Source organism: Coregonus lavaretus (genome assembly GCF_964263955.1).
Source record: "Coregonus lavaretus genome assembly, chromosome: 1".
Classification (NCBI taxonomy): Eukaryota; Metazoa; Chordata; class Actinopteri; order Salmoniformes; family Salmonidae; genus Coregonus; species Coregonus lavaretus.
The window spans coordinates 45784269-45810587 of record NC_139988.1 but is presented as its reverse complement, the minus strand read 5'-3'; the positions used below and the strand labels follow the sequence as shown (position 1 = coordinate 45810587).

Below are 26319 nucleotides of genomic sequence, written 5' to 3'. Positions count from 1 at the left end.
TTAATATAGTTGTATCTAAAAATGATAACCTATTAAATGTTTCACTATTTTTATTTGTATGAAATTCACTGAGGAGGACGGTCCTCGCCATCCTCCTCCTCCGAGGAGCTTCCACTGGACACTGAGATGTGCTGTCTGTCGTGGATCTTGTATTTCAAGTCGTCCTATAATTAACGTGGCCACCAGCATATGCCTAAAAATCGCTATTGCCATTATATTAAACCAGGATTGGCCGAAGGACTGAAATTAATATAATTCGTTTGAGTAGGGTTCCCCACATTTTTTTTTTTATAGCATAAATTCTGTAGGGTCCTTCTCCATCTTATAGCCTAATGGGCCGAATTCTTGCTTGCAAATGACCTAGCAAATTTGAGGTGAAATTATTACAACAATTTGTTTTTTTTATTGTTCCATCACCTGCCGAATAAAAACCTAATGTGGCCCTACCTCTGAAAAAAAGTTATTCGGGCCAGATATGCTGAAGTGGACTCGGCCCGAGTACCATTAGCCGGAACCAAGAGTTATTCTGCCGGACTCGGGAAGAGCTCGGCCCGTATGAAGTCCGAGTCGATGCATAGTCCCCTGAGTCTCAGACAGAATAGGCCTGAACCCACCATGTTGACTGGGAGGTCTCTTTCTTACAAATCACTCAAATTGATACAATTCCTTGGCCTAATCTAAATGAGAGATAGTTTCTGTTCTACATAGTTTTGCCAGAACGTTCTGTAGCGTTGCACCCATATGGTTGCACCCACTGAAAGCACCCCAGGCCAGATGTTTGAGGCTGACTGAAAGCAATCTAAACCTGTCATATGGAACTTGCTGTTGCAGTCATTGGCGGTTGAATATCATTGGTTGATGTCTGGCCTACCACTCAGCGGGAGGGACAAAGTTGAAGGAAATTGGACAGTTTTGACAGCAGCTGTCAGCTGTCGAAGAACCAGATGGAGTAGATACATTCTTTCGGTATATGGGAGAGCTCTGTAGGGAGAGCAACCTAGCTAGCTTGCCAACTTTGGACACAACATTCGTTCATTGATCATATCTAGTACTGGTAGCTTTAAACCTAGCAAATTTTTTTTATTATTTTTTTTATTTAACCTTTATTTAACCAGGTAAGCCAGTTGAGAACAAGTTCTCATTTACAACTGCGACCTGGCCAAGATAAAGCAAAGCAGTGCGATAAAAACAACAACACAGAGTTACATATGGGAGAATAATATAAATACATGGTAGAGAATAAAAGCTTTCTTTCTTCCTCAACTAGTTGAGTGCTAGTTGAGCTTGTAGTAGCTAGCTAGCTAGCTATAGGCTAATCTGCTGGCCAATTTCCATATTTCACTGACTTTCAGTTTTGTTTCCGTATTCATGGCCTCTCTTCTCAGCTCATACTTTGCAAGCTAGTTAGGTGGCTATAGCTGCATCTGTTGACCACATGTCAATACTCTGCAACCATACTATTGCCACTATTGCTGGCCAACTAACTTGACTCTCTGTAACGTTAACGGCTAAATAGGTTGCTATTGCTAGCTAGCTCCATGGACCCTCCTAGGAAACGAGTATTGCCTGCACCCCTACCAGACGGTTTTACACTGACAGACAAAGAGAAGAAGCGATGGACACTGGGCAGAATAATTGACCAAGGAGGCTTTGGAATTTTTAATTTTTTTATTTTACCTTTATTTAACCTGGCAAGTCAGGTAAGAACAAATTCTTATTTACAATGACGGCCTACACCGGCCAAACCCGGACGACACTGGGCCAATTGTGCGCCGCCCTATGGGACACCCAATCACAGCCAGTTGTGATACAGCCTGGAATCAAACCAGGGGGTCTGTAGTGACGCCTCAAGCACTGAGATGCAGTGCCTTAGACCGCTGCGCCACTCGGGAGCCCGAGGTAGATCTACCTAGGTAGGTAACCAGACTAGTATGTCAATCCATCAAGTTATCACTGATTCTCAAACCCCCTCCTCCCTCCCTCCCTCAACACAGACTCACACACACATCCCTCTTGGAGTGACAAGAGTGGTGAGACCCCAATTTATGGAGCAAAACACATGACCAGCAATCACAGATTAGTTTTTTGGGTGTAAACACATCACCAACAGACCACAAAAACTGGGGTACATCTGATTGCTTCCTGTCATGATTATCACGGTTTATGTGTCCCTCTGTTTTTCTTTGTCTCTCTCTCTCCCAGCTCTCTTTTGCTCCCCCCTTCTCTCTTACACCCTATTTCTCTCCCTCCTTTTCCCCATCTCTTACTTTTTCTCTGTCTCCCTTCTTCCCTCTCTCCCTTCAGCTTCGCACGACGTGGACACGCCTGTTGGGGAGGACTCTAACTTTGTGATTAAAGTGGTAAGTATAGGAATGGCTGATTGTGTTGTGTGAGTCAAGGCATTAACACCTATGTGTAGGCATTGTCATTTCTTCAGAGATAAACTAGAGATGATTGACAGTTTGACTTAACCACAATCATTTACTGTTAGGCTCCATTGCTCTCTCACTTTGTATTCCTCTCTTGCTTGCTCTCCTCATTGGGTTTTCTTGGATATGGAAAGTGACAATGAGGAACTCCTGGCTTTATATGCTTATAGAACTGCCTATAATTTTAAGGCAGAACATGCAACAGCTTTCAGCATGTCTATTTATGAAATAGTGTGGGCCTAGGCTATTTCCACATTTCTTCTTATTTGACCCTCTTATTTCATTGTGTCTGCAGGGGTACCATGAGAATGGGCCTCTGTTTTCTGAGCTCAAGTTCTATCAGAGGTGAACTAAACCTGAGAACAATGAGTATCAACAACTTCAATCATTCAACATCATCATGCAGCAGACATATGGTCAAGAATGCATAGCCTTTATCCCACAAAGGCTACATACTGTTTGGTTACAGCAAAACCTGTTTTAGGCTACCTCTTATATGAGCAGCCAGGCCCAGTGCAGCAGGAGTGAACTTGGCTGATGAAATGGCCATAGACATGAAGACTGCTGCCTGGTGTAATTAATAAGCCAAAGCTAACATGCACCTCAGTGGCAGTTAGCCCCTTCCCTGCTTGTTTGAGTTCTAATTCATAGAGAGGGACCCAATCACACATAATGATGCCTGCTCCTCCACTGGGCCCCTGACCACCTGCCAGTCTGGTGGAGAGCCAGTCAGGCCAGTCACCACTCCAAGACAGGCCTACTGTTCACTGTGTGTGTGCTTGCCTGTCTGTCTGTTTCTCTCTCTGTCTGTCAGTGTGTGTCTGTGTCTATAGTTTGAAGTGCATGCTTGTGTGTCTGGCTTAGACATGTCCTTCCATATTTCCTCTGTCTGGTCATATGTGTTTTTGCGAACAGTTCAGACAGAGTCAACCTAAATCGACAGTAATTCAATTCACATCACTTCCCAATTTGTTGCATAACTTTTAAGACCAAAGGCTCAGGTCCCCTAGGATTGTATCTTGGGCACTTGGCCATATTTGCTAAGCACTAGCATCAGTTACTTTCAGAGGGAATAAAACAGAGGTAAATAATGAACGCAACGAGTAATGAATGAAACAATAAGGCAAAGAGCAAATATGTACAGTGTTCTGTTTTTGCACTTTTTTTTGTGTCTGGTATTCCTGTAGAAAAATAATAGGTGCAACCATTGCACTGGTGAAAATACATTTAAATATGTCGTAAATACTGTTTATTAATTAATTTTATTTCACCTTTATTTAACCAGGTAAGCCAGTTGAGAACAAGTTCTCATTTACAACTGCGACCTGGCCGTATGTATATGTAGGATACAGTACATTACATTGTTTGATTTTTGTAATTCTGTCCTGCTGTTGTCTCAGTGCTGAGGTGGAAGAGGAGCAAGAAGCTGGACTTCCTGGGGATCCCTGCATACTGGGGATCAGGACTGGCAGAACACAACGGAACCAGGTACTACTGACCATTACATGGTGTAGTTATGGTCATGATGAGGATGATGTTGATGATACTTGGTTAATAATCCCTCACATTGGGGTTGGGAAGTGTGTCAGAGATGATTTTACCCCTTATCCTTGACCTTTGCCCTGTTCAGGTACAGGTTCATGGCGATGGACCGTCTGTGCAGTGACCTTCAGAAGGTGTGTGAGAGAAATGGTAGCAGGCTAAAGATAGACACAGTGCTACAGCTAGGACGTGTCCTGGTGAGTCTCTTACTCTGTTATCCTCTTCATCATCCATTGCTGCATATCACAAGATGGAATGGAAAGATTTCACCTACTCTTTGTCTCCTTGTCCTCCTACAGCTGGATGTGCTTGAGTATATCCATGACAACAAGTATGTCCATGCAGACGTAAAGGCTGCCAACCTAATGCTTGGTCACACAGACCCAGACAAGGTTAGCACTAGCACTGTCTAAATACAGTAGGCATGTGTATTGAAGGAATTTCTTGTACTGTGTACAAAACATACGTAGAAGACCGTTACAAACTATACTAACATTGAGCATTGTGTTAAGCTTCTACTTGTAAGTTATCTACACATACTGTCTGTTTATTCCCTGTTCTGCAGGTGTACCTGGCTGACTACGGCCTGTTCTACAGGTACAGCCCAGATGGAGTACACAAGGAGTACAAGGAAAACCCAAAGAAGGGACACAACGGAACCATAGCGTACACCAGCATAGATGCTCACAATGGAGTTGGTAAAGTGTGATTTCATTGTTATGAACATTCATAGTTTCAGATGCCAAAAAAAGCTATTGTGTTGTGAAAGGTTTCTGGGTAAACATACACAGATTTGTGGACAGTAGAGTTCTCTTGTATTAACTGTATGGTCAATGATCTTGCATGGATGTATCTTGCTTTATACTAACTGCGTTACAGTATCTTCCAGTTGGATAATGTAAAGTGAAACCCTCTTCGTCCCTTGCTTTAAAACCTCCCTCAGTAGATATCGGGAACACATTAGCTGGCAAATTGCATACATGGTCCTTTTTATTGGACAATGATTCTCCCTGGCCCATATTTCCCAGACGCGGACTCCATTTAACAATTCCCTAATTAGCTAAAGTCATAACCTGCATTGTGTATTCATCCCCCATTAATTAAGGCTTTGATGTTTGGTTAGAGAGGGACTGGCCACTGATAACCTCTCTGCTTGCTCAGAGCAGAGGAAGGCTTTGAGGTTCGATACACTGAACGAGTGTGGCTAAGACTCCTTAATCGCCGTGCCTCTGTTTCTATCGATGCTGTCGATATGGACCAAAACACACGAGATGTTCATGCAGCGATATTGATAAAGGCAAAAACGTCAATTTTAATATGCTTTAGAGAGAAGGGGGGGGGGGGGGGGTTAATTGCTGAGCTTATGTTTTTCTGTTGGATGTTCTCTGAATGAAAAGGTGGATGTTGGAAAGGTGGATGTTGGGCCCATGTATTGTAATCATTGCTTCACCTATATGCATTTGGCAGAGGCACACTGCCACAAACCAAAAAAAATACTCAGAAAAGATTCAAAAATATGTATATTTCTCTTTTTTTTTGGAAGAACAAAATGTGGGGATGGTAAAACGTTTTCAGTGTAAACTTAAATGGCTAAAACAATATACTGTATAAAGTATGTAGAAAAGATACTGGATAGCATAAGAACAAGGCATAAGCCATGGCAAAATGTGTAGAATTGAAGGAAATTATCTTTAAAACTGAAAATGTTCTCTTGGCACCATGGCAAAATGTGTAGAATTGCAGGAAACTAGCTTTAAAACAATAAAATGTTCTTTATGCCCCATGGCAAAATGTGTAGATTTGCAGGAAATTAGTTTTAAAGTGGCAACATTTTGTCTCTGCGGCCAAGAGGGCCTCTAAAACCGTGCCAAGGCCACTCCTCAACACCCCCCCCGACAACTGTGCCACCTCTGCTGAAAAGAAACACTGATTTCAATTCAACGTTTGAATAGAAGCCCATATGTTGCAGGCAGAACTTACTTCAACATGTTATCAGTTGTTGATCTATAGCTGTTCTCATTGTATTTTTGATTTAATAAGAGGTTGGATAGGAATGACATTTAAATCACAGGACTGGTTCAAACACAGGTCTGTTCTTTTACATTGAAGTACACTCACTCACACCTACCACAATTTGTTCTCATGTCACATACAGGCCGTTGCATATGGTCCTCATTCCAACGCTTTGGTCTTGCCTAAACAGTAGAAGCTGTTGTACAGGTGAATTATTCCTTTGCTTCTTTGGCCCAGGGGTCATGAATCTTCTACAAACCAAAGTAGGTATAGAGTATAAGATGAAAATATGTGCTTTTGCGGTGACCTTCTTCTAAACACTATTGACATTCATAAGTCCTTTGATATAATAAAAGCTTTCGTTAGACCTACAGTACACCACTATTGGAATTGGTCAATCAAGAGGCCATTTGGTAAAGTTTCCTTTTTTGACTACAGTTGATAAACAAATCAAAAAATTATATTCCAGGCGGATAAATTGTATATGATGGCTGCTCTTACTTGACCTCCATGTTGTAAGGCAGTTTCTGAGTTTCTTTGGGTCAAATGGCAATAGAGATGCCTGCAGATTTTGACGAGGAACACAAATACTTTTTGCTCAAGATCCCGCCCTCCCATCTCACCTCTCATCAGCCTCACTGTGTAGATGTTGAAAGGTTGCCATGACGAGGGTGGAGATTGAACACAGAGTGATGCACCACTGAACTCTGAGCTAATTATCACCTATTGGAGAGGGATGCTTCTGAACACAGAAATTCCAACGGAGAGGGTTTAGAGTGTGACACCACGATTTAGGAAATCTGAATAACAGTAGGAGATGACTACCCACTACATTGTCACCTAACTCCTCTATGACAAGCCTGGAGTGTTTACGGCTCTGAGGTTCACCTTCTAAACTGTGTGTGTGTTTGCGAGCTTGCATGCATGTGTGCATTTATTGTGTCTGGGGGCTTTTGGCCCCCAAAAAATTCATTAAAAAACTGATAAAAAAAACTTTTAAAAAACTGTTGCCAGCCAAAATGACCGGGAGAAAAAAAGATCCATTGCAAAATAATGCCTTTTATTCATTGATGGAAATACCAGTCGATGGAAATACATTTGACCGTCATGCTTATCGGTCTATAGGTTCATTTGCATAATTTAGTGGAATAAAATTGGCCTGTGTGTATTTTCGTTAGTCATCATGTATCTTATTTATCCAACACAACTATCACACGCGCACAGCATACAGAGCCTACAGTGAGGGAAAAAAGTATTTGATCCCCTGCTGATTTTCTACGTTTGCCCACTGACAAAGAAATGATCTGTCTATAATTTTAATGGTAGGTTTATTTGAACAGTGAGAGACAGAATAACAACAACAACAAAATCCAGAAAAACGCATGTCAAAATTGTTATAAATTGATTTGCATTTTAATAAGGGAAATAAGTATTTGATCCCCTCTCAATCAGAAAGATGTCTGGCTCCCAGGTGTCTTTTATACAGGTAACGAGCTGAGATTAGGAGCACACTCTTAAAGGGAGTGCTCCTAATCTCAGCTTGTTACCTGTATAAAAGACACCTGTCCACAGAAGCAATCAATCAATCAGATTCCAAACTCTCCACCATGGCCAAGACCAAAGAGCTCTCCAAGGATGTCAGGGACAAGATTGTAGACCTACACAAAGCTGGAATGGCCTACAAGACCATCGCCAAGCAGCTTGGCGAGAAGGTGACAACAGTTGGTGCGATTATTCACAAATGGAAGAAACACAAAAGACCTGTCAATCTCCCTCGGCCTGGGATTCCATGCAAGATCTCACCTCGTGGAGTTGCAATGATCATGAGAACGGTAAGGAATCAGCCCAGAACTTCACGGGAGGATCTTGTCAATGATCTCAAGGCAGCTGGGACCATAGTCACCAAGAAAATAATTGGTAACACACTAACCCGTGAAGGACTGAAATCCTGCAGCGCCCGCAAGGTCCCCCTGCTCAAGAAAGCACACATACAGGGCCGTCTGAAGTTTGCCAATGCACATCTGAATGATTCAGAGGAGTACTGTGTGAAAGTGTTGTGGTCAGATGAGACCAAAATGGAGCTCTTTGGCATCAACTCAACTCGCCGTGTTTGGAGGAGGAGGAATGCTGCCTATGACCCCAAGAACACCATCCCCACCGTCAAACATGGAGGTGGAAACATTATGCTTTGGGGGTGTTTTTCTGCTAAGGTGACAGGACAACTTCACCGCATCAAAGGGACGATGGACAGGGCCATGTACCGTCAAATCTTGGGTGAGAACCTCCTTCCCTCAGTCAGGGCATTGAAAGTGGGTTGTGGATGGGTATTCCAGCATGACAATGACCCAAAACACACGGCCAAGGCAACAAAGGAGTGGCTCAAGAAGAAGCACATTAAGGTCCTGGAGTGGCCTAGCCAGTCTCCAGACCTTAATCCCATAGAAAATCTGTGGAGGGAGCTGAAGGTTCGAGTTGCTAAACGTCAGCCTCGAAACCTTAATGACTTGGAGAAGATCTGCAAAGCGGAATGGGACAAAATCCCTCCTGAGATGTGTGCAAACCTGGAGGCCAACTACAAGAAACGTCTGACCTCTGTGATTGCCAACAAGGGTTTTGCCACCAGGTACTAAGTAATGTTTTGCAGAGGGGTCAAATACTTATTTCCCTCATTAAAATGCAAATCAATTTATAACATTTTTGACATGCGTTTTTCAGGATTTTGTTGTTGTTATTCTATCTCTCACTGTTCAAATAAACATACCATTAAAATTATAGACTGATCATGTCTTTGTCAGTGGGCAAACATACAAAATCAGCAGGGGATCAAATACTTTTTTCCCTCACTGTATTTTGAGCGGGATTTGTAAATGCCATCACATGTTAAAAACAGTTTTGGTGCACTATTAAAAAAAGCTAGTATTTTTATTTCTCAACTGATAATTGAAAAGCGCCTCTCATTCACCATCCAAGTGCAGGCAATAGGCTATCAGCGCGTTACCCACCACTTTACAATGTGAGCTGGAGGCAGTATGCATTTTGAAAACATACTTCATTGTTTGAAACCTGAATGTTTTATTTCATATTATGAGGCATGTCTTACCTTGCTTCAAAGTAGCCTATAGGCAAAATCCCACCATGGAAACGTTGAGGCAATTATTTTATAAAGACTTCATAGGTGGCACTTGAGTTTCAAGTTTGAGGAAGCTTACAATTAATTTATCCTACCATTTCTACCGTTCTGCGTGCCAGTTCTGATTTTCATATGCATATTTTCGCGGAACAGTTTAATTTCAATAATATCGTTTTTGTTTCTCAAAATCAGTGGTTAATCATAAAATAAAAATTGAAACGTTAAAAGTCAACTAATGCGAGATCACCAGCCTCTGCTGTATGGACACATTGATACACCGTGATCCATTGGTGGCTGAGTGGCGCAGTGGTCTAAGGCACTGCATTGCAGTGCTAACTGTGCTACTAGAGATCCTGGTTCGAATCCAGGCTCTGTCGCAGCCGGCCGCGACCGGGAGACTCATGGGCGGCGCACAATTGGCCCAGCGTCGTCCAGGGTAGGGGAGGGAATGGCCGGTAGGGATGTAGCTCAGTTGATAGAGCATGGCGTTTGCAACGCCAGGGTTGTGGGTTCGTTTCCCACGGGGGGGCAGTATAAAAAAATATATGTATTCACTAACTGTAAGTCGCTCTGGATAAGAGCGTCTGCTAAATGACTAAAATGTAAATGTAAATGTAAAGAAATGAACGCATGGAACTCATAGCCTATAGGCTAATGCAGCAGTAGGCCTATAACTTCCATTGCTCTTTCACAACAAGGATTGGTGATTATTGGAGGGGAGATTGTTGGAAAGATTTTTCAAATAGCTTACTGCTAGGAACTATAGTTTTAATATATTATCATTCGCAATGAATGTTAAAAAACATTTCTGTGCAGCAGACGCTCCCTCAACATTATCAGGACAGCGAAACCAGACACATGCTCATCGCTCACATGGAGCACTCCGAACAAAAGACAATGAAAACATTAACAAATCTCGTAAATGATGGTTATGAAATAAACCAAAACTTGTTTTTCACAGGTGTAGCAGGTTGTGAACTGCAAACAACGTTTACACTCCGAGAATGAGAACGGTAAATGACAAATTAATACATGTATTAACAGAAATTAATGTAACTAAATGACGGTGATTAACGGTACATTTACTTTGGTGAATTATGTAATGGGGAATTCATATAAATAATAATCAAAGGGAAAACAATTCACACAATTAAACGATGAGTGCGCAATAATTGGCGGGAGACAGCTGAGCCATTCTGGAGAGACTCGCCTATATCTTCGCCACACCCCTCCCCTTCTTGTCTCTACATTTTAAATTATACTCAAGACACATTGTCTTCACACATATTTTAGATGCTTTTCACCAACAGCCGCAACTCAATAATCAGCTAGGCCTATTGCCACGTGCGCTGCCCAAATTGCAGGCTTCCCAAATAGGCATAGACCTACGAGCTTGTGATATGAAACAATCCAGTTTTTTTTTAAGAAGCTAATGATCCTCGATTCCTCTGTGGCTAAGTCATGCTTTCTGGTGATTTATTTTAAATGATTTTATCTATTTCTGTTTAGACAGGAGTAATTATATAGTTATGGGAAATGTATTTTCATTTACTTCCCTATTGGACCCACTGCTATGCCATTTCTCTCCTGTGCTATTGGTTTTCATATCAACTTTCTTTCGTTGTCCAGAAGCCAAAGGCACAATCCTAGTCATATTAGCAACGCATCCTAGTTGTTGCATCTTTAGATTCCCGCTCTTTCTAATCTTGTCACATATAATCGTTATCAGGTGTGCTGTTTAGAATGGTGTTTTCCCGCGAATTGCATTTTGGCAAATGTTTGAAAATGATGTTTTATTCGCTGCTTCATTGCATGAGTTGTGCGTTCTGTTAAAAAGCACTACCATAATCAATGTGATTTCTGTCATTCTGAGCACCGGGGGTGGACGCCCTAATGGGTTATGTACCCAATGCATATGGGTCCGGTAAATTCCTCAAATGGCCGGTAAATTAAAATCTTCCCGGCCACATTGTCCGGGCGCCACATTTTCCTAACGGAAACCCTGGTCTGTGCATCTATTGTGTGTTTTCGAGTGTGTGTGCGGTTGAGAGATCTGTGTGTATCCTGCCCCCTCTCTCGTTAGGAAAGATGCAGAAATACACTACCAAACAGCAAAGTAAATGCTATTGTGAACAGGGACAATATGTCCAAAGAACACACAAAAGCAGGCCACTGGTGCTTAACATAGTTATAATTGTTAATCTATTATGTGGCAGTGGGACTTGGAGCAGTTTGAGTGCTGGTGTCACTTGTGTTTTTCTTCTTTATTCTCTCTTATCTGCCTCTCAGTATCAACGAGGCTTTATATAATTGTTTGCAACAATGACTTGATTAGATGTGGCAGCAACAAATATACTGTAATGGTGACCTATGCACTTAAGTACTTTACACCTTCCACTCTTAAGAGAATGTATTCAATAAATTATTTAAACAAGCGGTTTAATCACAGAAATGAAGGCAACAGAGGCAGCAGCAGTGGCAAGAACCAACCAACAACATCTAACTACAGCCAACAACGCCAACCCACCAACTAACAACCAACCAGCACCAGCCATGTCTGTCTCAAGGCTAGCCAGTAGTGCTGGCCTGCTGGGTACTGCTGCCTGGTGGCAACTCTTGCAGCACTGGCTGAGATCAATGCTAGCCATGGATCTGGCTGAAGATTTCTCCCTCTGATGAAGCCAGTCGATAGGTAATTTCTCCAGAGACGTGAGGCTGTTACAGTATTGTGCTGCTAAAACTCCTCGGGCTCGACCCCTTACATGGACTCATTTCAGACGTATTGATGAACTCACCACAGTTTTTCATAAAGACACTGGCTCAGTGCAGGGTTTGTCCACTTCTTTATTCAAACTAGATGGAAGGCATTGTTTACAACAAAGTCCAGAGATTAATGTCTAGTCTAGCTATCAGTATTTAGATGACTCCCCAGTGCACAGCACCCTGTCGACTTCTGTAACATGTGGTAGTGATTTTGGCTCAGACATCTCTGTGTGTGTGTTTTACTGCCTGAGAGAGGGATTGAGTGTGTGAGTGTGTTTTTAGGCCATGCAGCGGGCGTCTGGATCATGTCAGAGGCCACAAGGATCCAGTTTCCTGGAACGGGCCAGAGCGGGAGTAAACTGACCAAAAAAGTCAGCCCTCCTCCCCTCAGAAAGCCCTGTTTGTCTGCAGAGTACGCTGATGAAGGCAGCCGCTGAAACGCGCCCGTTTGTTCTGACCTCTGCGGCTAAGAAAATACATTAAAACATAAAGAATATTCCAGTGAGTGCAGGTTTTTTCTTTCTTCAAGTATATGGCTTTTGAACCCGGCAACCAAATACTTTTTGTTGCTACAAACATTTGAGCTGAGTACACCAATTTCTCTTTCTATGTCTGCAGAGCAGGACATAGATCAAGGAAAAAGTTGAGATTAACACCAGCTGAGCAAACAAAATAGGCCTACACTCCCTCCGTCATCATCATACCCTCTCTTTTTCAGAGAGGGTATGTGTTTTACCTCTGAACACATCCCTTCAATCTAAGCAGTTTTTATCCTCCCAGACCAGGTTCTGATCTTCTACTCTCCCTATCTCCCTTCTCTTTTTGTCTCTCTCTCTCCCCCTCTCTCTGTAGCTCCATCTAGACATGGGGACCTGGAGGTGTTGGGCTTCTGTCTGCTCCACTGGCTGTGTGGGGCAGACTTGGGTGGAGCTTACACAGGTGAGTGAGAGGGCCTCCGTACCAGTCAGTCAGTATGTGTCCAGAGTCCAGTAGTCATACACCTCTGGTTGAGTCAGACACCAGTCACACCACAGTGTCCCAGGTGTCAGTGAAACACTTGATCAGCCTTTCAAAACCTCATCCTAAAAATACGTTCCCACAACTCCAGGATCCATCCCAGAGAGATGTCTTTGAGACTTGGGTGTTGTGTTGTCTGTTATCTCTGGTCCTGTAAAGAGAGGTCACATCTCAGTGAGGTGACGTCTCTGTGTGATCAGATATGGTGGTGACTGTCTGACTGGGCTGATTCTCTGCACCTCCTCCAGAGGCAGGGCCCGGCTGGCCGCCACAGATAAGGCCCAGGACATGCATCAACCATATTATATAGTGTGATACACACTCACCAATGTATGTGTGTGTGTGTGTTTGTGTACACTCTAGGTAGCGGGACTTGTTACAGTAAGGGGTGAAAGTCAAATTGTTTCTGTGTACTGAAACACACATCACCTGGGGTGTCTCTGTGTGTTTGGTAGTCATAGCCAGTGTTTATAAACATCTATGATAAGAGACAGTGAGTGGGACAATGACGAGACAGCCTACAGGGAGGAGGTGAGGACCCTGGGAGAGTGGTGCCAAGAATATAACCTCTCACTCAACGTCAACAAAACAAAGGAGCTGATCGTGGACTTCAGGAAACAGCAGAGAGAGCATGCCCCTATCCACATCGACGGGACCGTAGTGGAGAAGGTGGAAAGCTTCAAGTTCCTCGGCGTACACATCACTGACGTTCTGAAATGGTCCACCCAAACAGACAGTGTGGTGAAGAAGGCGCAACTGCGCCTCTTCAACATCAGGAGGCTGAAGAAATGTGGCTTGACCCCTAAAACCCTCCCAAACTTTTACAGATGCACAATTGAGAGCATCTTGTCGGGCTGTATCACCACCTGGTAAGGCAACTGCACCGCCCGCAACCACAGGGTTCTCCAGAGGGTGGTGTGATCTGCCCAACGCATCACAGGAGGCAAACTACCTGTCCTCCAGGACACCTATAGCACCCGATGTCACAGAAAGGCGCCAATGAAGATGGCGGCCTCGCGACTAGCTCTTAGGAAACTTGACAGTATTTTGTTTTTTTATGTATTATTTTTTACATTATTAGCTCAGAAAGTGTTTTGTATCATTACATACAGCCGGGGAAAACAATTGAATATCAGAACGGCGGTAACTCACTAGCATTACGACCAGGAATACGACTTTCCCGAAGCCGATCCTTTGTTTGCTCTCCCCAGGGCAACTGAACTGATTCCAGCGGCTGACCCAAAACATCGCCGGCGGAGGAGAGGCACTCGGAGCGGCCTGCTGGTTCGACTTTGGATGCGCGCACATCACCCACCGCTTCCAAGTATACTACTCGCTGATGTTCAGTCTCTGGTTAACAAGGTCGACGAACTCCGGGCAAGGATTTATTTCCAGAGAGACATCAAGGCCTGTAACATACTTTGTTTCACGGAAACATGGCTCTCTTGGGATATTCTGTCGAAATCGGTCCAGCCAGAGGGGTTCTCAGTTCATCGCGCAGACAGGAATAAATATCTCTCCGGGAAGCAGAAGGGCAGAGGTGTGTGTTTCATAATTAACGACTCATGGTGTAATTGTAGTAACATACAGGAACTCGAGTCCTTTTGTTCACCCGACCTAGAATATCTCACAATCAAATGCCGACCGTATTATCTCCCAAGAGAATTTTCTTCGGTTATAGTCATGGCCGTGTATATCCCCCCTCAAGCTGATACCACGACGGCCCTCAAAGAACTTCACTGGACTTTATGCAAACAGGAAACATCATATCCTGAGGCTGCATTTATTGTAGCCGGGGATTTTAACAAAGCAAATTTGATGACTAGGCTGCCGAAGTTCTATCAACATATCGACTGTTGTACTTGCTCTGCCAAAATCCTCGACCATTGCTATTCGAACTTCCGGGATGGTTATAAGGCCCTCCCCCGCCCTCCTTTCGGTAAATCTGACCACGACTCCATTTTTCTCATCCCTTCCTATAGGCAGAAACTTAATCAGGAAATACCCGTGCTAAGGACTATTCAACGCTGGTCTGACCAATCGGAATCCACGCTTCAAGATTGTTTTGATCACGCGGACTGGGATATGTTCCCGGGTAGCTTCCGAAAATAATTTAGACGAATACACTGAAACGGTGACTGAGTTTATCAGGAAGTGTATAGGTGATGTTGTGCCCACTGTGACTATTAAAACCTACCCTAACCAGAAACCGTGGATAGATGGCAGCATTCGCGCAAATCTGAAAGCGCGAACCACCGCATTCAACCATGGCAAGGTGACTGGGAATATGGCAGAATACAAACAGTGTAGCTACTCACTCCACAAGGCAATAAAACTGGCAAAACATCAGTATAGAGACAAAGTGGAGTCGCAATTCAACGGCTCAGACACAAGACGTATGTGGCAGGGTCTACAGACAATCACGGACTACAAAAGGAAAACCAGCCACGTCGCCGACACCGACGTCTCGCTTCCAGACAAGCTAAACACCTTCTTTGCCTGCTTTGAGGATAACACAGTGCCACTGACGAGGCCCTCTACCAAGGACTGTGGCCTCTCCTTCCCCGTGGCCGACGTGATTAAGACATTTAAGCATGTTAACCCCCGCAAGGCTGCCGGCCCAGACGGCATCCCTATCCGAGTCCTCAGAGCATGCGCAGACCAGCTGGCTGGTGTGTTTATGGACATATTCAATCTCTCCTTTTCCCAGTCTGCTGTTCCCACATGCTTCAAGATGGCTACCATTGTTCCTGTACCCAAGAAAGCAAAGGTAACTGAACTAAATGACTATCGCCCTGTAGCACTTACCTCTGTCATCATGAAGTGCTTTGAGAGACTAGTCAAGGATCATATCACCTCTACCTTACCTGTCACCCTAGACCCACTTAAATTTGCTTACCGCCCCAATAGATCCACAGACGATGCAATCGCCATCACACTGCACACTGCCCTATCCCATCTGGACAAGAGGAATACCTATGTAAGAATTCTGTTCATTGACTATAGCTCAGCATTCAACACCATAGTACCCTCCAAGCTCATCATTAAGCTCGAGGCCCTGGGTCTGAACCCCGCCCTGTGCAACTGGGTCCTGGACTTCCTGACGGGCTGCCCCCAGGTGGTGAAGGTAGGAAACAACATCTCCACTTCGCTGATCGTCAACACTGGGGCCCCACAAGGGTGCGTGCTCAGCCCCCTCCTGTACTCCCTGTTCACCGATGACTGCGTGGCCAAGCACGCCTCCAACTCAATCATCAAGTTTGCAGACGACACAACAGTAGTAGGCTTGATTACCAACAATGACTAAACCGCCTACAGGGAGGAGGTGAGGGCTCTGGGAGTGTGGTGCCAGGAAAATAACCTCTCACTCAACGTCAACAAAACAAAGGAGATGATCGTGGACTTCAGGAAACAGCAGAGGGTGCACCCCCTTATCCACATCGACCGGACCGCAGTGGAGAAGGTGGAAAGTTTCAAGTTCCTTGGCGTACACATCACCGACAAACTGAAATGGTCCACCCACGCAGACAGTGTGGTGAAGAAGGCACAACAGAGCCTCTTCAACCTCAGGACGATGAAGAAATTCGGCTTGGCACCGAAAACCCTCACAAACTTTTACAGATGCACAATTGAGAGCATCCTGTCGGGCTGTATCACCACCTGGTACGGCAACTGCACCACCCGCAACCGCAGGGCTCTCCAGAGGGTGGTGCGGTCTGCCGAACGCATTACCGGGGGCAAACTACCCGCCCTCCAAGACACATACAGCACCCGGTCACAGGAATGCCAAAAAGATCATTAAGGACATCAACCACCCGAGCCACTGCCTGTTCACCCCGCTATCATTCAGAAGGCGAGGTCAGTACAGGTGCAGCAAAGCTGGGACCGAGAGAATTAAAAACACTTTCTATCTCAAGGCCATCAGACTGTTAAATAGCCATCACTAGCACATTAGAGGCTGAAATAATAATATAATATGCCATTTAGCAGACGCTTTTATCCAAAGCGACTTACAGTCATGTGTGCATACGTTTTTTCGTATGGGTGGACCCGGGGATCGAACCCACTACCCTGGCGTTACAAGCGCCATGCTCTACCAATTGAGCTACAGAAATCACTGGCCACTTTAAGAAATGGAACACTAGTCACTTTAATAATGTTTACATATCTTGCACTACTCATCTCATATGTATATACTGCATTCTATTCTATAATATTCTACTGTATCTTAGTCCATGCCGTTCTGTCATTGCTTGTCCATATATGTATATTTTCTTACTAGTTTTGTGTGCATTGGGTATATGTTGTGAAATTGTTAGATATTACTTGTTAGATATTACTGCACTGTCAGAGCTAGAAGCACAAGCATTTCGCTACACCCGCTATAACATCTGCTTCACACATGTATGTGACAAATAACATTTGATTTGATTTGAAGATCATCAAGGACATCAACCTCCCGAGCCACGGCCTGTTCACCCCGCTATCATCCAGAAGGCGAGGTCAGTACAGGTGCATGAAAGCTGGGACCGAGAGACTGAAAAACAGCTTCTATCTCAAGGCCATCAGACTGTTAAATAGCCATCACTAGCCGGCTTCCACCCGGTTACGCAACCCTGCACCTTAGAGGCTGCTGCCCTATATACATAGACTTGGAATCACTGGCCACTTTAATAATGGAACACTAGTCACATTAATAATGTTTACATACTGCTTTACTCATCTCATATGTATATACTGTATACTATTCTACTGTATTTTAGTATTTTAGTCAATGCCACTCCGACATTGCTCAATCTAATATTTATATATTTCTTAATTCCATTCTTTTACTTTTAGATTTGTGTGTATTGTTGTGAATTGTTAAATACTACTGCACTGTTGGAGCTAGGAACACAAGCATTTCACTATACCCACAATAACATCTGCTAAATATGTGTATGCGACCAATAAAATGTTATTTGATTTGAAACATATTGTTCATTTTTCTCTTCTTCCCTGCTCTCTCTTAGATGAGTTAACCAGGTTCCTGCTCCATGTCAAAGTTCTGGGGTATAAGGCGCGTCCGGACTACCAGAAGCTGAGAGAGCCGCTGTCCAAGGGGGGACAGAGAGTGAGCGGAGGCCAGGGAAGGCTGGACCTGTCTGGGCCATGAGGAGAGGTGTCACGGGGTTCCTCCACCAGAGGGTCTGATGGGCCAGCCACGGGCAAGGTGAGAGAACCTGAGAGATTACCTAGACACTTGCATTGAAGTTGTTTATGTAGACCTAATCAATCAATCAATCATTCACATGCATATCCAGATCTACTCCCAAATGTAAGTAGTCTATGGTCAATAGACAATAAGATATAGCTTACTAAAAGTTAGAAAATCAGGTCGCAAACATACCCCTTTGACGTGAAGTATTAGGACCTAACAGTTATAGATATATATATATACTGTATATATACAGTACCAGTCAAAAGTCTGGACACACTGTCACGCCCTGGCTCTGGGGACTCTTGTATGTTGAGCCAGGGTGTTAGTTTCTTTGTGTAGTGTCTATGTTTCGTTTTCTATGTTCTGTTCTAGGTTATGTGTTTCTATGTTGGCCGGGGTGGTTCTCAATCAGAGGCAACGAGAATCAGCTGTTGCTTGTTGTCTCTGATTGGGAACCATACTTAGGCAGCCTGTTGTGCACTTGTGTTTGGTGGGATCTTGTTCCGTGTTGGTTTGTGTTCATGACCGAGGACTTCACGTTTCGTTTTGTTGTTTTGTATTTTGTATCGTGTTGCTAGTACACAATAAAAGAGATGTACGCATATCACGCTGCGCATTGGTCCGCTCATTATGACGATCGTGACAGAAGATCCCACCAATACAGGACCAAGCAGCGTGTCCAGGAGCAAACGCCGGAGGTAACGTTAGTGGATGTCCTCCTCGGTTGGGGGCAGATCACGGAGGAGGAGGCCGTCCGTTACCGGAGGGCGATGAAGGGGGAGACCCAGGCAGGAGAGGAGCACACGGCATGGACGACGGGGCTGCTGGAGGCAGATAAAGGGCGAGTTTGTGGACGAGGAGAGAAGGCCACCAGGTTACGGGGGCCATTGGTCAGTAGAGGGAAGGAGAGTGTAGAGGCACGGCGAGAGGTACTGAGGTGTGTTACCAGTCCGGTCCGGCCCGTTCCTGATCCCCACACAAGGCCAGTGGTGTGTGTTCCCAGTACGGTCCGGCCGGTTCCTGTCCCTCGCACCAAGCCGGTGATGAGCGTCGCCAGCCCGGCCCGGCCTGTTCCTGCGTCTCGCACCAAGCCTATGGTGCGCGTCGCCAGCCCGGCCCGGCCTGTTCCTGCCCCTCACACCAAGCCAATGGTGCGCGTCGTCAGCCCGGTCCGGCCCGTTCCTGCTCCCCGCACCAATCCAATGGTGCGCGTCGTCAGCCCGGCCCGGCCCGTTCCTGCTCCTCGCATCAAGCCAATGGTGCGCGTCGCCAGCCCGGTCCGGCCTGTTCCTGCTCCCCGCACCAAGCCAGTGGTGCGCTTCGTCAGCCCGGTCCGGCCCGTTCCTGCTCCCCTCACCAAGCCAATGGTGCGCGTCGTCAGCCCGGCCCGTCCCTGCACCAAGCCAATGGTGCGCATCGCCAGCCCGGCCCGGCCTGTTCCTGCTCCCCGCACCAAGCCAGTGGTGCGCTTCGTCAGCCCGGTCCGGCCCATTCCTGCTCCCCGCACCAAGCCAATGGTGCGCGTCGTCAGCCCGGTCCGGCCCATTCCTGCTCCCCGCACCAAGCCAATGGTGCGCGTCGTCAGCCCGGTCCGGCCCATTCCTGCTCCCCGTACCAAGCCAATGGTGCGCGTCGTCAGCCCGGCCCGGCCCGTCCCTGCTCCCCGCACCAAGCCAATGGTGCGCGTCGCCAGCCCGGCCCGGCCTGTTTCTGCTCCCCGTACCAAGCCAGTGGTGCGCTTCGTCAGCCCGGTCCGGCCCATTCCTGCTCCCCGCACCAAGCCAATGGTGCGCATCGTCAGCCCGGTCCGGCCCATTCCTGCTCCCCGCACCAAGCCACTGGTGCGCATCGTTAACCCGGTCCGGCCCGTTCCTGCTCCCCGCACCAAGTCAGTGGTGCGCGTCGTCAGCCCGGTCCGGCCCATTCCTGCTCCCCGCACCAAGCCTGTGGTGCGCGTCGTCAGTCCGGCACAGCCCGTGCCTGTTTCACCGGTGCCTGGTCAGGTACCGGTCAGCTGCTCCACACCGGAGCCTAAGCAATCCGCTCCACCGATGTCCAGTCCAGCTCCAGCCAGCGGGACCAGACCAGGGGCGCTACGGGGGGGTTGTTAGAGGGTGGTGGTCACGCCCGGAGCCGGATCCGCCTCCGAGGTGGAATGCCCACCCGGCCCCTCCCCTGTTGGGTTTATGTTGGCGCGGTCGCAGTCCGCGCCTTTGGGGGGGGGGGTACTGTCACGCCCTGGCTCCGGGGACTCTTGTATGTTGAGCCAGGGTGTTAGTTTCTTTGTGTAGTGTCTATGTTTCGTTTTCTATGTTCTGTTCTAGGTTATGTGTTTCTATGTTGGCCGGGGTGGTTCTCAATCAGAGGCAACGAGAATCAGCTGTTGCTTGTTGTCTCTGATTGGGAACCATACTTAGGGAGCCTGTTGTGCACTTGTGTTTGGTGGGATCTTGTTCCGTGTTGGTTTGTGTTCATGACCGAGGACTTCACGTTTTGTTTTGTTGTTTTGTATTTTGTATCGTGTTGCTAGTACACAATAAAAGAGATGTACGCATATCACGCTGCGCCTTGGTCCACTTTTCATGACGATCGTGACACACACCTACTCATTCAAGGGCTTTTCTCTATTTTTACTATTTTCTACATTGTAGAATAATAGTGAAGACATCAAAGCTATGAAATAACACATATGGAATCATGTAGTAACCAAAAACTGTTAAACAAATCAAAATATATTTCAAATAGCCACCCATGGTGACAGCTTTGCACACTCTTGGCATTCTCTCAACCAGACTCACCTGGAATGCTTTTCCAACAGTCTTGAAGGAGTTCCCACATATGCTGAGTACTTGTTGGCTGCTTTTCCTTCACTCTGCGTTCCGACTCATCCCAAACCATCTCAATTGGGTTGAGGTCGGGGGATTGTGGAGGACAGGTCATCTGATGCAGCATTCCATCACTCTCCTTCTTCGTAAAATAGCCCTTACACAGCCTGGAGGTATGTTGGATCATTGTCCTGTTGAAAAAAAAATGATAGTCCCACTAAGCACAAACCAGATGGGATGGCGTATCACTGCAGAATGCTGTGGTAGCCATGCTGGTTAAGTGTGCCTTGAATTCTAAATAAATCACAGACAGTGTCACCAACAAAGCACCCCCACACCATAACACCTCCTCCTCCATGCTTTACGGTGGGAAATACACATGCAAAGATCATCCGTTCACCCACACCGCGTCTCAGAAAGACCAAAGGACACATTTCCACCGGTCTAATGTCCATTGCTTGTGTTTCTTGGCCCAAGCAAGTCTCTTCTTATTATTGGTGTCCTTTAGTAGTGGTTTCTTTGCAGCAATTCGATCATGAAGGCTTGATTCACACAGTCCCCTCTGAACAGTTGATGTTGAGATGTGTCTGTGACTTGAACTCTGTGAAGCATTTATTTGGGCTGCAATTTCTGAGGCTGGTAACTCTAATGAACTTATCCTCTGCAGCAGAGAACTCTGGGCCTTCCATTCCTGTGGTGGTCGTCACGAGAGCCAGTTTCATCATAGCGCTTGATGGTTTTTGCGACTGCACTTGAAGAAACTTTCAAAGTTCTTGAAATGTTCCGTATTGAATGACCTTCATGTCTTAAAGTAATGATGGACTGTAATTTCCCTTTGCTTATTTGAGCTGTTCTTGCCATAATATGGACTTGGTATTTTACCAAATAGGGCTATCTTCTGTATATCCCCCTACCTTGTCACAACACAACTGATTGGCTCAAACGCATTAAGAAGGAAAGAAATTCCACAAATGATCTTTTAAGAAGGCACACCAGTTAATTGAAATGCATTCCAGGTGACTACCTCATGAAGCTGGTTGAGAGAATTCCAAGAGTGTGCAAAGCTGTCATCAAGGCAAAGGGTGGCTATTTGAAGAATCTCAAATATAAAAAATATTTTGATTTTAACACTTTTTATGTGTTATTTCATAGTTTTGATGTCTTCACTATTATTCTACAATGTGAAAAATTTTAAAATTTAAGAAAAACCCTTGAATGAGTAGGTGTGTCCAAACGTTTGACCTGTAGTGTATATATACAGTACATACAGAGAGGGAAATAAGTATTTGATCCCCTGCTGATTTTGTACGTTTTCCCACTGTCAAAGACATGATCAGTCTATAATTTTAATGGTAGGTTTATTTGAACAGTGAGAAAAAATCAAGAAAAACGCATGACAACAATGTTATGAATTGATTTGCATTTTAATGAGGGAAATAAGTATTTCACCCCTCTGCAAAACATGACTTAGTACTTGGTGGCAAAACACTTGTTGGCAATCACAGAGGTCAGACGTTTCTTGTAGTTGGCCACCAGGTTTGCACACATCTCAGGAGGGATTTTGTCCCACTCGTCTATGCAGATCTTCTCCACGTCATTAAGGTTTCGAGCCTGACGTTTGGCAACTCGAACCTTCAGCTCCCTCCACAGATTTTCTATGGGATTAAGGTCTGGAGACTGGCTAGGCCACTCCAGGACCTTAATGTGCTTCTTCTTGAGCCACTCCTTTGTTGCCTTGGCCGTGTGTTTTGGTTCATTGTCATGCTGGAATACCCATCCACAACCCATTTTCAATGCCCTGGCTGAGGGAAGGAGGTTCTCACCCAAGATTTGACGGTACATGGCCCCGTCCAACGTCCCTTTGATGCGGTGAAGTTGTCCTGTCCCCTTAGCAGAAAAACACCCTCAAAGCATAATGTTTCCACCTCCATGTTTGACGGTTGGGATGGTGTTCTTGGGGTCATAGGCAGCATTCCTCCTCCTCCAAACACGGCGAGTTGAGTTGATGCCAAAGAGCTCGATTTTGGTCTCATCTGACCACAACACTTTCACCCAGTTCTCCTCTGAATCATTCAGATGTTCATTGGCAAACTTCAGACGGCCCTGTATATGTGCTTTCGTGAGCAGGGGGACCTTGCGTGCGCTGCAGGATTTAAGTCCTTCACGGCGTAGTTTGTTACCAATTGTTTTCTTGGTGACTATGGTCCCAGCTGCCTTGAGATCATTGACAAGATCCTCCCGTGTAGTTCTGTGCTGATTCCTCACCGTTCTCATGATCATTGCAACTCCATGAGGTGAGATCTTGTATGGAGCCCCAGGCCGAGGGAGATTGACAGGTCTTTTGTGTTTCTTCCATTTGCGAATAATCGCACCAACTGTTGTCACCTTCTCACCAAGCTGCTTGGCGATGGTCTTGTAGCCCATTCCAGCCTTGTGTAGGTCTACAATCTTGTCCCTGACATCCTTGGAGAGCTCTTCGGTCTTGGCCATGGTGGAGAGTTTGGAATCTGATTGATTGCTTCTGTGGACAGGTGTCTTTTATGCAGATAACAAGCTTATATTAGGAGCACTCCCTTTAAGAGTGTGCTCGTAATCTCAGCTTGTTACCTGTATAAAAGACACCTGGGAGCCAGAAATCTTTCTGATTGAGAGGGGGTCAAATACTTATTTCCCTCATTAAAATGCAAATCAATTTATAACATTTTTGACATGCGTTTTTCTGGATTTTGTTGTTGTTATTCTGTCTCTCACTGTTCAAATAAACCTACCATTAAAATTATAGACTGATCATTTCTTTGTCAGTGGGCAAACACACAAAATCAACAGGGGATTAAATACTTTATTCCCTCACTGTATATATATATATATATATATATATATATATATATATATATATATATATATATATATATATATATATATATACTGAAGTGTATCTAATATTTCTGTAGAGGGTAGAATGCTGCTCAGGGGAGTGTAATGGAGACCAGATGGCCTGACTAACTTCAATGGATGTGTTCATTGTGTATACTCTGATTTGCATCTGTCTGGGAGAGGAGTGAGGCTTCTGTGTGTGTGTCTGTCATGAGCCGCAGTGCAGTGTGGGAGATTTACACACTGATGACAGCCTCAGCCACAGACCCTATCCAATTACAAGTCTTTATTTACAATATGCACACATACACAGTTACACACACACACTGTAAAAAGTATTTCTAGTGAAATAGTTGCATTTCAATTGGACATTTACCTGTACCAAATCTGTCAAATCTCTCTTGCTCTGGCCTTTTGCATAGCGGTGTAGAGAGGAGAATCACATTTTCTTCTCCAAATGCCTGGCGGGGAATCTTGACCGCAGTAAAGGAGGTAAAGTTGTCCCTGACCCCAACGGCGGGACACCTCGTCCCCCTCAAGAGGGACTGGAGTGGAGAGGGTTGTGATTTTCTGGAATTTACCGGAATCACAATGGCAGCTAACTTGACCCACAGACGCCCAATTTGAGGCGATTGATGACACACACTTTACAGGGGCAGAGTATCAGCAGCCACAATTATACTCCTTTTTACCCCTCTCTATTTCTCTCTCCTCTCCACACTGAACTGCCTGGCAGTTTGATCCGTAGTCAAACAGAAGTGTACATTTTTGGAGGTTTGGAAAAAGAGAGCGTAAATGTCAGTCGAAGTAATAGTGTTCATGGAAAGTCTTCCTTCAGTGTATCAGTCCCACTCCTCTGTATCATCATTTCTCTTCATCATTCAAAGACTGAAATTAATAATTCAGTGAACATTGCTAGTGTTCAACATAGTAGGTGGCTTTCTCCGATCCAGATTCAGCCTACTCCTGGTATAAAAGCAGCTATAGAGCAAGGATTACCTTATTGTCATACACTAGTGCATGCTAGTTTCACATGTAATGTCTCAACATGGTCTTCCCGTATCCTTTCCCTACAGAAAGCGGGCTGAGCTAGAGGCTGTGGAGGATGAGGAGGAGAGACCCAGACCAATGCCGTCTCAATACATCAGAGGACCACCCATTTCCAAGCCCCAGCCAGGACTTGTGATGAGGTCAAGGCACTAAATCCTGCTTGTATTGTAATATTGACAGGATTCACTACATTTTACTATAATGCTGTTACAAACTGGTTTTACGAGAATGGACAAAATGACCAGCAAATTTACTGTGACTCCCAAGTGGTAATGAATATTGGAGTTGTATCAAAGAAATGTCAAGTTCAAAGAAAAGTCAAACTGCAAAGAAATATCACAATAATATATTTCTATTGCCATATAAAAAACATATTTCAACCACTGCTACAAGAGTTCAGGTCAATGGCAGAAACTGGAGCAAATGTTTGAATTATCCCCTAACAGAAAACATCAACACAAACCAAACGGCGCATGAGGAAAATGGTTGTTGACGATGGCGTTGCTGTGACCTCAACAAGACCACAAGTCAATCATAGACCGTCCTACCCGAGAGAAAGTAGAACCCGTACAAAAACCAAACTGGGTCAAACACATAATGACCATTGGGAGGTCCACAGTCGGACACACTGGGAAAAACATCTGTACAATGAGGTTGATGGTTTGGAGAACTTCAACCACGACCGTAATGACCAGTGTTGGGGTAAGAGTCAGAAGCACGGTCCCCCAGAATCTGACCACTGGGAAATCCCAACCACATATATGACCGTGGTGAGTGGGAGGAATACGGCCACAAAGACCACGACCAAAGAGCAGAGCCTTATTCTAAACAGAAGGATGGCTGGGATGTCACACTACTGCAGTGCCTTAGTTCTCTTCCTATTCCTGTCCCTGGCCTTTCTATTCACTGACTGGCGGTCCTAATTGATGACTTGGTGCTCCGTTTCCCTGGTACTCTCTGACACTTTTTCTTTACGTTTCTTACCCATCATGCCTATTTTGGCAAGTAGGTAGGCAGCAGGTAGCCTAGAGGTTACAGTAATAACCTAAAGGTCGCTGGTTCGAATACCCGAGCAGACAAGGTGAAAAATCTGTTGATGTGCCCTTGAGCAAGGGACTGGTCATAATTTGCTGCAGGGGCGCAGTACCATTAAACAACACATTTCATTGCACATACACAGTGGGGAAAAAAAGTATTTAGTCAGCCACCAACTGTGCAAGTTCTCCCACTTAAAAAGATGAGAGAGGCCTGTAATTTTCATCATAGGTACACGTCAACTATGACAGACAAATTGAGAAAAAAATATCCAGAAAATAACATTGTAGGATTTTTAATGAATTTATTTGCAAATTATGGTGGAAAATAAGTATTTGGTCACCTACAAACAAGCAAGATTTCTGGCTTTCACAGACATGTAACTTCTTCTTTAAGAGGCTCCTCTGTCCTCCACTCGTTACCTGTATTAATGGCACCTGT

The 26319-nt window shown here is 45.0% G+C and overlaps 2 pseudogenes across 2 annotated transcripts; both read left to right on the top strand.

The window, feature by feature from the left end:
• The first annotated feature begins 1538 nt into the window (after positions 1-1538).
• LOC311133275 (serine/threonine-protein kinase VRK1-like) lies at positions 1539-18049 on the top strand (annotated as a pseudogene). The gene is made up of 9 exons: positions 1539-1700; positions 2313-2360; positions 2725-2794; positions 3830-3917; positions 4060-4168; positions 4271-4363; positions 4537-4669; positions 12730-12816; positions 17907-18049. The product of its transcript is annotated as a serine/threonine-protein kinase VRK1-like (transcript).
• A 37-nt stretch (positions 18050-18086) lies between these two features.
• LOC311133265 lies at positions 18087-25766 on the top strand (annotated as a pseudogene). Its single transcript has 3 exons — positions 18087-18106; positions 24870-24975; positions 25290-25766. The product of its transcript is annotated as an uncharacterized misc_RNA (transcript).
• Positions 25767-26319: the final 553 nt, after the last annotated feature.